General features: G+C 50.4%; 1 non-coding gene across 1 annotated transcript; it reads right to left on the reverse strand.

Moving 5' to 3' along the window:
- Window positions 1-2,232: 2,232 nt before the first annotated feature.
- LOC130842255 (U1 spliceosomal RNA) lies at window positions 2,233-2,396 on the reverse strand. The gene has a single exon (XR_009050388.1). It is a non-coding gene; the product is annotated as a U1 spliceosomal RNA (small nuclear RNA).
- Between the last annotated feature and the right edge of the window lie 10,063 nt (window positions 2,397-12,459).

Here is a 12,459-nt window from a genome sequence, read left to right on the forward strand (position 1 = left end):
GAAAATCTTTGCATTCCCCTCTGAGGAGCTGGATGTACCTCCTACATTACTGCCAACCCAAGACAAAGTTCAACTCCTTGCAAACGGGGCCCACATTATTTCGACCTGGGTATTTAATACAAGAACTCCCTGGTGGGCGAGCCCCTTCCTTGGTGGCATCTCAGAGCTGTGCTCCGTGCTGGATAAGTGGGTGCTGCCAGGAACCTTTTAGGAAGCTGCCTGTGCACCTAATGAACTCATTAGAAGGGTTTGCTCCTTCCTCTGTACTTAAGTCAACAATTACTGTTGTTTTGCCACCTTCAAAAAAAAAAAAATTTTGTTTCTTCTGGTCCATTTCTCCATCTGCCTGGAAGGACGTCGTCGTTGAGCTGTCAAGGAGAAGAACTACCATGGCTTCCAGTTCTTTGACGAAACCTCAGATGCGTGGCCTTCTGGCCAAGCGTCTGCGATTTCATATGGTTGGAGCATTCATTGTCTCCCTGGGAGTTGCAACTTTGTGTAAGTTTGCTGTGGCTGAACCAAGAAAGAAGGCATATGCAGATTTCTACATAAATTATGATTCCGTGAAAGATTTTGAGGAGATGAGGAAGGCTGGTATCTTTCAGAGTGCAAAGTGATTTTGGAATATAAAGGCAGACTGTTCCTGAAGGAGCATTCTAACTGCCATATAATTTCTTTGGGTTGAGTTCCATGGAAGTTTGGCACTTACCTGTGTTCCTGAACTGTGAAACTGTGAACTATGAATATCTGGGCTACGGAATAGTCTCTCTTGATAAAAAAATGATTTAAGAAACTTTTGTTTTCTGCATTTTCTAATTGCTCGCTGTTAATCCCTTGCAGTACGTTGCAGTTTTCATCTTTTTTTTTTTTTTTTCTTTTTGTATCTTTTAAAGTTCACTTGGGTCTTTTTTATGTTTCCCATGTGTCTACTGAACTGTTTGAAGTTACGGAATACAGTTGGAATAAATGTTTTAATGTCCTTTTCCGGTGTCAGCTCTGGGTTGTTTGCACATGATCGATGTGTCTCTGCATTATGGGTCATTTGCCCTGCCTGTTTGGATACCTCCGAATCTCTGATGGAATGCCAGATAGTGTGAATGTTGCCTTGTTGGATGATGGAGAGTTGTGTGTTCCTGTAAACGTTGGGCTTTCTTCAGGGACACGTTCAAGTTACTTGCAAACAGTTTGATCCTTTCAGGTCGTGCTTTGATGATTCACTAAGTGGTTCTGAGCAGCACTCAGTTTATGGCTAACTAGTTGCCCTCCTGAGGCAAGACATTCCTGAGTACTCCACCCCACGCCCTCATGAATTGAGAGGTTTTGTCTGTTTTGTTTTGTTTTCTTCCTTGCAGTCTATCTGTTGGGGACAAGCACTATCTGTGTGAGTGCCAGGCACTGTTCTCTGATCCTGTCAAAGCTCTCCCCCTGACCTTGGGGAGTTTCCTGCCAGGGCTGCACTGATCAGTACTGTGCTGCACGCAGGAGGGATCGCCTCTGCAGTTCTCTCTGAGTTACTTCCAGCATCTCTCTCCCCTCTGGGAGTCTGTTCTGTGGACCCTAGCTCCTTTGGCCTCCCTGGACTTCAGGTTCAGTGTCCTCAACTCAGCAAGGTCCACCGGGCTCCTTTTCAGTTTGCCCTGGAGTGCCTTGCTTGGAAACTCTCTGCAGACAGTAAATTGGAGCCATTGTTTCCCACCACCTCTCCGGAACCACGCACTGTCCTTTTTCACCTGATGCCCCAATCTCTTCAAAGTCTTTGTTTGATGTTTTCTGTTGTTGTTGGCAGGAGGATAAACCGAGGTCGTTATGAGTGTGTATGGTGGGCCACCCCTACTTTGAAGTCCAAGTTGGAAACACCAGTGAAGATTGTGCAAGATTTTTGCAGGGTATAGAATAGAGCTCCACAGACAGAATGAAATCCTGAAGTAGGAAAACCCCTTGAAGCTTAGATCTGCAGAGAAACTTATATCTGCAGTGGTAGCAAAAGCCTGTGTTTGGTTTGTGCAGGGAAAGAAAGAACCTGGCTAGGCATTGGCCGTGATGCAGACCTCCCAGTTTTCATTGAAGCATTACTGGCTTATCCACCACCTTTACCCAATGCACTAGAGAAAAAGATTGAAAAAGAAAATGCAAAACTCTGGGATGAGTGAGAAGGTCACAGTACTTGCTAAATCACTTTTACAACCACTATCCCCGTTGCATTGGATTTATCTGTCATTTTGTACCCATTACCAGGGGAAAGCGCGAACGCAGTCCCCCACTACCACAAATTACGCAGTCGAGTTTCCCGCATTTGGGGAAATCGCAGAGGTCAGCACACCCCCGGTGCAATGGGTGAGCCTCGCCCTGGGGAAACCACCTTCGTGATCATGGTATCTCCCCTGCCAGGTAAGTATAAACGTTCCTCTCCCCGCCCCCGTGCAGCCTTAGGCTCTTCCACTGTACACACACGCTCACTTTGCCACAACCCCCACCCCAGCCCCTCCACCACCCCCCGCGCCCCCTCCTCTTCCACGCCCCTCCAAACAACTCTTCTAAGAAAATCCGAGCTACATCTCCGGAAAACTTCCACAGCCCGGGGAGTGGCTGGCCGGGAATGGCACCCCTGCACTGCAAGATTTACATAAGCCAAGCCCCATCCCTGACCTCTAAGGCGGCTCCCCTCCTCCCACCCACGCCGGGTCCCTGGGCCGTCATCTCCCCTCCCACCCCTGCCCAGACGACCAATGGGCGCATCGGCTGCCGAAAGGGGACGTGACGTCGTGATTTCCGCCCACGTAGGTAACGGACCTCTAAGCTTTCATCTGAAATACTGGCGGGTTCTGCCAGCCTCCTGGCATTCTTCCCTTCTGTCTTGCGTTACACACCGAGGAGGGGAATTCCGGGATCGTGTGTGACTGACCCAAAATGTTTGTTAGTAGTAAAGAAGTCGTAAGGCAAGGGCTACAGGTATATATTTATAGGAACACAATGAAAGCACATGTCTGTGTCCTGTGCATAGACACACAGATTCAGGGTTGCCTCTCACAGTGCTGCTCGATGTATTGTCTGTGCACGTCCTTCCTGCTTGGTTCTCATGGTGCCCCAGGGACCGTGCTTTTGCTTTCCTCACCGAACAGAATACGAGAAATGAAGATTCTGAAAAAGAAGCGGATGACCAAAAGAAGGGGTTAGAAAGATGACGTGTTTGCTCGGAGAGTGCGGTTGGTTTGTTTGTTGATTTGTTTTCTCTTTCTGGGTAAGACTGGTTCGCCCTGCGGGTGGGGGTGGGGGCCGGGGCCGCGGAGGCTGGAGAAGGAAGCCAGCTTGTGTTTTCAGACCAGAGAGCAAGGAGTGGAGTGACTGGATCCTTGAGGGTGCCTCTGGCTTAAGGGGGAAAGTGACTCTTGCGGAGAATCCTAGACGCAGAGGAACTCAGCACCCAGCCAACTTCCAGGAAGAAGCTTCCTTTCCTCCTCCCTGCTTTCTCCCTTTCCCCTCCTTTCTCTCTCTGCAGCCATCAGAAATAGACTCTGGCTCCTTTCCTCTGAAATATACTTTCTTCAAGGGATAGTGCTAGCTCAGAGACTCTCCAGCCAACTGGAGAACCAGGCTCTACAAACAGGGAGGAATAAGCAAGGCCAATGGAAGGGAGCACACAGATCAAACGGGAAGGGCACGGGTGCCCCCTGCTGAGTGACAACCCCTGTGGCTCTGCACAGGTGACACTACTGGCCCTGGACACTAGACACCGCCAATGGCTCTGCGACTTCTGCTGCACCTGGTCGGTGTTAAACTAAGGATCTGGAGGTGGGGAGAGTCTTCTGTTGCACGGGACAGGAAGAATTTCCCCAGGGCCTACTCCTTGTGCCTCTCAACTCCTGTCAAATGCTGGGGTCATTGTTACTCATGGGGATTGGCCAGCTCTTGGTAATAGACCCACATCTTAGCCCCTAGGAAAACTGTGAAAGCCAGTATGTGATCCTTAAAAGTTGCAGAATGTGGGAAGCTCCTCATACACAGGCAGGGGGTTCAGATAAAACCCCCTGCAGCTAGCCCCGTGGAGAACATTGTAAATCCAGTGCCCAAGGCCATGCAACCCTGTCTCAAATATACACGCGTGTACCACCCAGCCTCAGAGCGTACTAGACGTTTATCCCTGAGCCCAGGGTGAGGGTTTCAGCCTCTTATAAGGGGATGGTTTGGTACACCATCCAGTATTATTTACATTATCTCCACTGAGAATTGACAAGCTTGAAAGTTCACATTTCTGGGGCTAGAGTAATTGGTCTACAGCCATGGTAACAAATGGCCACCGATGTCCACTGTAGGAGTTTCCTGTTGCTACTGTAACACATTACCACACACTTAGTGAATTAAAAGCATGCACATTTATTATCTTATGGTTCTGGAGATCAGAGTTCCAAGATGCATCTCACTGGGCTAAAATCAATGTGACAGTGGGGTTGAGGTCCTTTCTGGAGGCTCTAGGGGAGGATCTCTTTCTTTGCCTTTTCCAGCCTCTGGAAGGTGCCCACATTCTACTCTCATAGCCCCCTTCCGTCTTCAGAGCCAGTCACGGCTGATCCAGTCATTCTCAGAACGCATTATTCTGACCCCAATTCTCCTTCCTCCCTCTTTCACTTACATGGACCCTTGGGATTCCATGGGGCCCTCCAGGACAACCTCCCCATCTCAAGGGCCTGAATGTAATCACACCTGCAAAGTCTCTTTCGCCATGTCAGGTAGCATGTTCACACACTCTAGGGATCAGGATGTGGACCTCTTTGGGGAAGCATTATTCTGCCACCACAGCCCGTCTCCTCGGTGAACACATTTCTGCAAGCGTATCAGTCAGTGGTGGCCCCTGTCTTCTGAAAGTCATCCAGGTGAACGCAAGTCAGTCCACTGCCTTTGAGTGTCAGCCAGGCAACAGCTGTGCCTCATGTGGAGGCCTCTGAGTCAGAGAGAGAGAAGGAGGACGTCTGTGAGGAGAGGAATCGAAGGGACCCAGTGCCTGGAAAGTTCCCAGGGACCAGAGCTGAGGGCTGCAAGCGCCTTCGTGGGAGGAGGAGGCTGTGGAGGGTGTTAGCACCTGAATGTATGTGTCCCCCCCCCACCCCCAAATTCATATCTGGAACCCTAATCCCTGTGGGACTGTATTTGGAGAAGGAGCCTTTAAGGAAGTCACTTAGATTAAATGCATCCATGGGCTTGGGGCCCTGATCAGGTAGGATTAGTGTTCTTACAGGAGGAGATACCAGAGAGCTTGGGCTCCTGCCCTACCCCAGCTCAAGCAAGGAGAAAAGGCCATGTGAGGACCCAGGGAGGCATCCGCTGTCTGCAAGCCAGGTAGAGAGCTCGCACCAGAAACTGCATTGGCAGGAACGTCCGTCTTGATCTTGGACTTCCAGCCCCCAGAATGTGTGCAAACAGAGTTCTGGGTAAGCCACCCGGTCTAGGGTAATTTCTTACGGCAGCCCAGGCTGACTAATACAGATGGTTACTTAGCCATTGGCCTAAGCTGCTTCTCCTACCTGGGCCTTTGTGGGATCTGCCCCAGTTTTGTTCATTTCCTGTAATTAGTACTCACAGCCTGCCCTGCCCTTCTTCAGGCTGGTCTGCGACTTTAGAATGAGGATTGAGCACCCGGTTTAGGATTTCAGAGTGTAATTTACTCCATGTAACAATGACCTGCACCAAGGATCTTCTTAGAGTTGTGTTGTTGTTGTTTTTAAACAAGTCTGACATCTTCCCAAATATCAACATAGCATGACTTGGACAACTGGATTGGGAGTCTGCAGAGTGACCCCATGACCCCACGTGGCCTGCATTTGCTCTTCTCCTGGGAGATTTCTGTGCTTCGGACTCTACAGAACCACAGGCAAGGGTTTGGCTGCTGGTGAGGAATCTGTGCCCAGCTCTGGGGAAACCGAGGGACAAAGGAAAGTATCTCCCAAATCAGGGCGTGTAAGAGGGCTGGGTGCGGGGAGTGATGAGAGGCTGCTCTTGTGGGAATAAAGGAGGATGAGAGGGAGGTGGGGGGGGTGTGTGTCCAGCATGAGGTCAGGCGAAGTTCACGAGAGGGCAGCTGCCATTCTGGGACCAGAGACTAGCGCCTCCTTGGCATTCACGCTCTTCCTCTGCCTCCAGTTTCCGCTCCTCGGCCCCCTCCTCCCCCAGCATCTCCCCAGGCTTGTTTTCTTCCCACGCCTCCTCCTCGTCCCTGCTCCTCCTGCTCCCATCCTCCCCACGCCTCCCCCACGCAACGAAGCAGGCCAGCAAAGGAAGGGGCTGCCCCCGTCTGAGAGGACCATGAGGGAGTGTCTTCCACCAGCCTGAGAAGCAGGGACACATTTCTCTCTGGTCAGAACCTGGTTTGGAGGAGACAGGGCAAGATGGCCTCTGCCTGAGGAGCTCAGCCTCCACAGCCCGCCCAGGCAGCACGGGCCTTAGGCCAACCCGGGGATGTGTGAGCAAAAGTCAGGGAGCTCTCTACACAGAAGGCCAGCATCTGGTCCACAAGATCCCAGAGAAGTTAACGCTCGGTGCCTGCCTTCTTCACAAGGCAAGTTCCAGGGGAAGGACCACGTCGCCCCCTCCTGGCGGCCTGGCAAAGGCGCACGGCGCTCCCTTTGTTCAGGCAAGGGTAGGTGTGAGGGAACCCGCCCATCTGCTGTTCCATGCAGAGCAGCTGCAGGTTGCTGGTCCAAAGTTAGTGGGGTCCCAGGTGCACCGACTCCACCGTCACTTCCTCCACCACAGGCTCTTCGTCAAGGATGAGATTTCTCCCAGATAGTCAGCCTGGGGGGAGGGGGGAGGGGGAAGCAACATCTGGGAAAAGAAGCTGAATCTAAACCGACCAGCTCCTGTGCATTAGCAAGCTCATCGATGGAACACGTCTAGGTGCTGATGTGACTTGGTCTTGCTTTGCTGTGCTACGTGGCATCTTCATATCCTGTCTTCATTTTACTAAACTTTGTTGAAAGGAGACAAGTTTTGGGGTTTTTTCCCCTCAGTTCCAATATTAGTTGGCACCTTAGTTAACAGTGTTGCCAACAGTGGAGTAACGCCCCCTCTAGGTTGTCCCTGTTGTGATTCCCCAAACCTGTGCAGGTATTGCATTACACAGAAAAAGAAACTTTGCCAGTGTGATTGGGCTAACGCCCTTGAGGTGAGGAAATTATATTCGACCACTCAGGTGGGCCCCCTGTAATTACACACGGCCTTCCTGAAAGCTGGGAAGCAGAAAAGGTCAGGATGATGCAAAGTGAGAGGATTCTACTTGCTGCTGCTGGTTTTGAAGATGGATAAAGAGGGCACAAGCCAAGGAATGTGGGGGGGCCTCTAAAACCTTTGTAGAAATGACGGGGAAACGCATTATCCCCTAGAACCTGCAGAAGGTAAGGCAGCCCTGTCGACCTTTTGATTTTATCCCAGTGAGACCTTTGTTGGACTCCTAACCAACAGAACTGTAATATAATACATAGGTGTTCTTTGAAGCCACTAAACGTCTGGTCACTCTTTACAGCACACATAGAATGCCAATTCTGTAAGTGTCTAGCGCATTCACTTTAGCAGGAATAAGTTGGGGACATAATGAACCCTGTGTAACTCTGCAGGGTGTGTGTCTACCTCAGGTGGACCGGTCAAGAGATATTGGTACCTGTTTGCAGCCTTACATTAGGTATCTTTCTTCCTTTCCCTTTTCCCCTAAAGGACGCGCGCCCTATTTCCCGCACAGGTGTACCCAGCATGGTTCTCATTTGAATTACAGCAAACTGGAAGACATTGGTGGTGACACAGGTTGATTTCATTTGCTTTGTAAATGGATTCTATCATGTAGAGGGAAAGAATGTAATTTATGGAAAGTTAAATAGTGTAGAATCCTCCTTTCCAAAGATACAGTTTTTGCAACTTTTTTTGGTTTTGGTTTTGTTTCTTTTACACTAAGGTGAAGAACTACTGTTCAAAGGGTGAAACACAAGAATGGCTTTTAGGAATTTTCCCCCAAGGTAATTTGTGACTGGATCCTGTTGCCAAAACTTGGCCTCTGTTCTCAGGTGCCGAATAGAAAGGTGGAGACAGAGTTTTGGGTGGAGCAGAAGAGTAGCTTCTACTGCTTTGCCAGGCAGAGGGGGCTACAGTGGGCTAATGTCCTCAAGACCGTGTGACCCACCCTGGAGGGGGTAGCGAGGAGTCTTCTAGTGTTGGAGGAGCAGGGCTTGGTCAGCTGGTGGACATTTCTGGGATTGGTTGGCATCAAGGGGAAGTTTCCAGCATCATCCCCCTTCTGGTGTCAGCCTGTCTAGGCTCTATGTGCTTGTGGTCAGCAGTTTTCATCTGGTGGCCGTCTGCGTCCTATAGAAACAACTTAGGGATGTGTGCCAAGCCTTTATCTATATCTTTCAGGAAACTGGGAGTTTGGTGATTCTGTGATGTGGCAGAGTTATTATCTAAATTGTTACCAGTTCCCCAGCTCAACAGCTCTTCTTTGTTTCTACATCTTCACACTTCCTAGTCATTAACTCTTGAGCCAGCATTTTACTTCCAAAGACAAGGACACAGGGGCTTGTCCGTGGTTTCAGTCCTGACCAGGTCTGAGATTTAGACAATACGTGTGCTGTTGTTTTCATGAATGCTGTGTCCATAAAATGAAGTTCTCAACAGCATTGTTTGAGTTCTCCAGGGATTAATGATTGTATCATCAATGCCTTCCAGCCCTGGTGGCACGGGGATGAGGGGATGCTTGATAAGCTCAGAGCAAGAGGTCCTCAAATGTTCCTACTTTAAGTAATACATCATAGTTTGGCTGACTTGTCATCCATTCTTCTGATTCTGCCAGTGAGTTCCTCTGTAGTGACAGCCAAAGGCACTTATGTACAATATGTTTAGTGTAAAAGCAGAAGCTGAGGTTACTTCAACTATTACGAAAACGGGGCATGTGTCTACCTCAGGCACGAGTCCTTTGATGGATGTTTTTGTAAATTGGTGGTGATGGTGACAATGGCTGAGTTTTTTTGTTTTTTATTTCATTTTTTATCTTTATTTTATTTATTTATTTTTGGCCGTGCGGGAGGGGTCTGTGGGATCTTAATTCCCCTGCCAGGGGTTGAGCCTGTGCTGCCTGCAGGGGGTGCTCAGAGTTTAAACACTGGACAGCCAGGGAAGTCCTTGAGTTTTTTCTTCATGTTGTTGTCTATTTTAATTTTTCAGCTGTTACCAGGAAATAATTGTGGAGCAAGTGCTTGATGTTAATCCTGGGCTGCAAAAGAACATAACTAAGGACTTTTCCCAGGGAACGCTTTGAGATCTTTATGTCAATTTGTGGTGACATCCACTTTTCAATTACAGTTTCTTAATTAAGGCAAGCAAGCTTATTTATAGGTTTGAATCAGTCTTATCGAAAAGGACGTTTTAAACTGTGCTCTGCAGCCCACCCGCATCAGAAACATGTGGTTGTGCTTCTGTGAAAAATGCAGGTTCTGGGGCCCCACACCAACTAAATCTCTGGGGATTGGAGCCCAGGAAGTAGCTTCTTTACTGTCCACTGCTGATTCTAAGGCGCTCTAATTGTAAGAACTACCTTTTAATATTTTTAGGTAGGGGATTCTTACAAAATGACAAGAGGGTAAATCATTCTTTTAAACTTAGACTTGAAGCATTAGACAGTGAGGTGAGCTCTTAGTGACAGTTTGTCTTTCCTATTCTTCCCCACTCAGCCTAGGGACGCGTGCAGAAAGTAGAAACAAAGTAGGGGAAGAAAAACATTTCTTTATACACATTTTGCTATAATAGCCACGAAAAAGATTGTTTCATTTCCTCTCACTGAGCCTGCCCACCCGTTATGTTGGCCTTTTACATATCGCTGTAGCAATATGTACAAATACACATCACACGTTTATTCACACACACACACATTCGAGAGCACTGTGAAGACACAGACTAGGCTTTCGCACAACCACTCACATCCCTTAAGAATGGTCACGGCTTGGCTGTACACAAGACTTTCAACGGGCTTGGTGAGGCCATTCGTCCCCAAGTCCCAGAGAGAAGTTAGGATGACAACATCGGACAGTACATTTCAAGTGAGGTCAGTATACTCTTTGGAGATCACGAAAGAATAGAAATAGGCGGTCTAGGCTAAGCATGAGATGGCATCTGGAAGTCATCCCTTTCACCATGTGGATTCAAAGCTCTCAGGTGCTGCCGTGTAGACGGACCCCCAGGGTAACTGTGACCCAGCTGCGCTGGCCCAGGTCAGGTCATCAGGGCCCTGCCAACACTGTCCTGCAGGGCACTGCTGCTCAGTCCTGTGCTTTTAGATCTGCCGTGGAGCTCCAGTGTCGGGACCACATGCTCCACTGCTGGGGAGCAGGTCCCATCTCCCCTGAGTTGACCCTCTGGGGGTAGGTGATGAGGGGTGAGAAACGTGCTGTTGCTGGTTCCCATGCCCCTGGGGCGCTCACAGGCAGTGTCACAAGGTCCTTACACACTGTGCCTGTTTTGCTTCATGCTGGGCCCAGTGGTCCTTGGCTGGTTATTCCTCAACCGCAGGAAAGCCCCTCTGCCTTTCACCCTGCCCCCGCAGGCCACATCTGTGACTCCTTCCAGACCCTCCAGCAGGTGTGGAGGAGGGGGGCCCAGATCCTCCTCAGCAGACAGGGAGCTGTGAAGAAGGGGGGCAGGCCCCCCCTTCCTGCTGTTTGAAGGACCTCCGGTGGCTTCGCTTCTTGCCTGGCTCCTGGAAGGCAAGGGTCACAGGACTGGAGTGCGTGGCAGAGCCCTTAGGGATTTCACCTGGAGGCCAAAAGAACACAATCAAATTAAGAGTCCACTATCAGGCCCTGCTGGTGGCTGAGGCTGGAGCGAGCGCTGAGTGGTGACAGCAGCCAGGAGCACGGTGAGAGCCTGTCAAGAGGATGAGCTGAGGGGTGGGCTGAGGTCTGGAGGAGCAACTGGTGCCACCAGGTTAGAGGACAAGCTTCCCACCACCTCCTGTGGTCATGTCTCTGCTCAAAGCCACTGCACACCGGGTGGCCGGATCCTACCACACCCTCTTCAGGGGCCAGTTCCCTCTCCAATTCACTTTGGAGCAAAAGGGTGGTTTTTTATGATTTCCCAGGAAAAGAAGTGCTTAGTAGGAAACATGTGCATACAGACATGGTCTTTTGTAGGAAGGAGAGGCTGTTTTCTAGACTGATACCAGCCTTGGGAGTTTCAGGTTGGTGGGTCTGGGTAGCTCTGCTCTCTCCACCTTCTCTCTTTGATTCTCCAGTTGGTGATTGGTGTGGCCAGGGAGGAAAGTTTACCATCCACCAATGGAAAGATGACTGAGCTGAGCCTGAAGGCTCCAGTTTTCTTCCCTAAGGACTCTGTTCTCATTGCAGAGCTGAGGCGTGGACTGCAGGCTCGGACTCTAGAAGTTAGAGGTGGGTCCTGTCTCGGGAAGTGCAAGCAGGCAAGTCACACAGTTGGGTATCAGAGCCTCCCTGTGTTGCTCACTCTGTGTCTCCAAACATCCTGTCTCAACCCAGCAGAAAACCCTGAGGACTTGAGTCCTGGGCCTAAAGCCTGTTGGGCCGAATGCCTGGCTTTCGAGGGGCTCCTCTGCGTGGGTTCTTTGCATGCATTTCGCATGCCCTGGCTGCAGCTGTTCAGGAGGCTCTCCTCCCTAAATAGCGGCTGCTGCGGTGTGGGCAGGACAAGGGCGTGTGGAAGGGACGGCCTCCAAGTGTCAGCAGCCTGGGGGAGAGTGCGGGGAGGAAGGCCACCTCGGGAAGCGGCTGGGGGAGGCCCTGCAGACCTGGCTCTACCACTTGCCAATCACAGGACCAGGGCACAGAAGTCAGCAGGCAGCATGTGAGCAGGTTAAGGATGGATGAGAGAGAGGATTCTGGGGACCATAGCTGGTTAGATGTGCAGTGAGGAAAGCTACTCTCTGAGCTCAGATGCAGCTGCAAAGGGAGGAGAATAGTACTTACCCCCCTGCCTTGTTGACTGTAAGGAGCAAGTGGAGGGAAGCAGACCAAGGTGCTTTGAAAATTTTGAAGCTCTGCCCAAGGGCAACTTTCATATTCTCCCTAATTTATGACCAGAAATAGGAAGCCGAGGGCCTCTCCTACCGCTTCCGTGGGCGGTGGAGCTGAGCCTGTGTTCCAGCCGCTCCCCCAGGCAGTCGTTAATGCAGATGGACTCCTCCAGGCGCTGGCGCAGGTTCTGGATTTCACCACGATGCTCATCTAGCAGGTCAGTCCCTGCAGCCACCCAGCAGGGCAGGAGGAGGTTGGAGATGAGAAGCTGGCCCCCTGCCTTTGGAGCCCACGTTAGGGGCTGGGGCTCTGCCAGCAAGATCCCTAAACATCACTGTCCTCTCACAGGGGCATCTAGAAGCTCAGGTGACTTGTTTAAAGAGTCAGTTGGCTTCAAACACAGGACAGCTGATGCTAACCAAGCCCCATGGGCCTCCTCCATACAGGG

The sequence above is a fragment of the Hippopotamus amphibius genome, chromosome 1 (assembly GCF_030028045.1).
Source record: "Hippopotamus amphibius kiboko isolate mHipAmp2 chromosome 1, mHipAmp2.hap2, whole genome shotgun sequence".
NCBI lineage: Eukaryota > Metazoa > Chordata > Mammalia > Artiodactyla > Hippopotamidae > Hippopotamus > Hippopotamus amphibius.